Here is a 2,777-nt window from a genome sequence, read left to right on the forward strand (position 1 = left end):
TGAACTAGAGAGTTCGAATGGAAAATTTTGAATCTGAGGATGGTTATGAACAGTTGAAGACTCAAAGAGGAATGATGATCCTGATAAATGTTGAGAGTGTGCCAGGCACTATATACTTGGGTTAAGTTTGATGGTGTGTAGGGTATTATGTCCCTGGAATCGAACTATGATTGATAATATTTTCTTCTGCAAGAGTGGGCCAGGCACTATATCCTTGGGTTACGCATGCAAATGTGTCCGACGCTATATCCGTGGGTGAATAGAGTGTGCCCATCATAATATCCATGGGTCAATAGAGTGTGCCCGTGATAAGAATTTAAAAAGAATGGATAAATGGATTTTTCCTACTAGACCTCTAAGATACCTGTTCTTAGCAACCTAGGTCACCGGAAAGGATTCCCTACTAGACCTTCAAAGAACTTGTCCTTGACAACCTATATCAAAGGGATGAAAATTGAATCACTCAGTTTTCTCCATGCAACAAGCGAAGCAAACCACTCACCTCACTTAATCACACTAAGAAACGTGCATAAGGCACTAAAGAAATTTTATTCATCAAAAGTTATGTAAATTGTCTCACCAGAAGGTGTTTAAATAGACCCCAAATAAACTAGCTTAAAGATAAGATAAGATAACTAATTTAAATCAGATTTGATCTTATTGGATTAGATCAGATTTGATTTAAATTTAAAATCCCTAACAATACTACTAAGCAAGTCAGAAGTAATTCAAATCTTCTAACAAACTCTGACAGCAAAACAAATTGAAAATAAATTACTAAAATTTCGAAAATTAATAAAAATTCTACCTCCCAATGAATTTGAAAAGGTTTATTGGGCTTCTTATTGTCTTGTCATAGCCCAATGGGCCTTATGAATTGTTGTCCTTTCAACACCACTGTTTTTGAGACGGACTCTTGGTCTTCTTGATGTCTAAGACTGGCATGACACAATTCTTCTAGAATTTAGATCCTTGAATATGACAAGATTATCATTCCATCCCTTAGTTATAAGATGACGAAAATGTCCTCCTGACCACGTATCATTCTCTCCCTCTTCAAAAAGATTCGTCCTCGAATCTTGAATGAGACGTTCTTCGTCCTTCCAAGGAATCCAAACCCAATCTCTGGGTTCAAATACCATTGTTTGATGGCTCTTCTCTATCCACTTAATTGTGGCTATGTCTCTCATGTGTGCAAGTTCAATCTTTCCAACCATGCGTTCACAATCTTGTCCAAAGTGTGCAATTTGTCTTTCTTCCTTTTCATCCATATTAATGACTCCATAATTGACCAGTGAATCTACAAAGCTTGGGAGAGTTGATATAAAAACACTAGGAATTTTATAGTTAGATGTATGAGAAATTAAAGACTCTGTGAAATTCAATGATACTAATGTACTCTTGTCTAAGCTAGAATTTTCTAGATCTCTCTCACAAGGGTGTTTACTGCTCTTAGTTTTTTTTCGCTTATTGACTCCTCTCGCTACCTATTCTCATCTTTTCTCTCAAAACTCACGCTTTCAAACAAACATGGATTCTTTTCACTCAAACACTCACACTCTTTTTCAATTTCTTTTTTCTCATATTTTTCAAATTGCTCACATCCGAAGGACTCAGTTGAGAAATTTTGCACGTTTGAATCTTCTAAGAATACATCACCATCTATAGCATACTCAACAGATTCTTCCATCTCTGGCTTTGAAGAAGAATAAAAGATAGGTGTAGAAGAAATCCTCTTCTTCTGGCGATCTATCATTTGTTGCACCTGCTCCCAGTCAATGGCCAATTTGACCAAATCCTCCATGGTTGTGTAACGGTGATGTTGGACGTTATCTGTAAGTTCTTCACGTAATCCAAACAAAAATCGGTCCATCAGAACCTCAGGACACCTTTTGATATTAGCCTTGTCCATCAAATATAAAAACTCATTGTGGTACTCCATCACTGATTGTGAACCTTGTTGCAGCTTACAAAATCTTCCAAAAAATTCATTGTGGTAAGATGATGGTACAACACAATTCCTCATGTGGTATGATGATGGCACAAACTGGCTCTTCATAATTTTCTTCATCTTCTCCCAGCTGTAAATTGGGCTCTTTCCATACCGTCTTCTAGATCTTCCTAATTCAATCCACCATATACGGGCAGCATAAAAAAATTGGCTTGTACCAGTTGAACCTTCTTTTCCTCTGAAAGAATGCAATTTGCAAAAATTGATTCTACCTTCCTTTCCCATCTGAAATACGCTTCAAGATCATTCCTCCCTTTGAATGCAGGGATTTACAACTGAGAACCCATTTTCGCATAGGAGCTTCCTTCATCATCACCATTTTAAGGTTTTTGTGCTTAGATGTGAGTATGGGAATAAGGGAAATAGGCTAAGGGTTTAGTTGATGATTATATTGAAATGTTAGAGAACGGAGGTTTATGTTTCTAATGTATTGATGTTGGGTTTGGTTGAGAGAGAAGGAAGAGTAGTTAACTTGGTGATTGCTGATGATGAATTGAGAAACTACGGAACTAATGAGTTTGGAATGGAAATGGTGAATGGCTAAGGTTGATGGAATGAGTATGAGTGGAAGTGTGTTATGAGGAGTGGCCTCTGAGATTGAATATGTAATTATACTATGCATTGTTCTCCGTCGTAGGGGCTGTGGCAGAATCCCGCCTACGTTCGGATGTGAGAGTTGAAGCTGGACTTCTCACTCATACTTTTTTGCAACCAGAGAAAGGTGGTAGGGCACGCTCCCTCGAAATATTTCCCTCTGAAAGGAGAA

Source organism: Arachis duranensis, chromosome 1 (genome assembly GCF_000817695.3).
Source record: "Arachis duranensis cultivar V14167 chromosome 1, aradu.V14167.gnm2.J7QH, whole genome shotgun sequence".
Classification (NCBI taxonomy): domain Eukaryota; kingdom Viridiplantae; phylum Streptophyta; class Magnoliopsida; order Fabales; family Fabaceae; genus Arachis; species Arachis duranensis.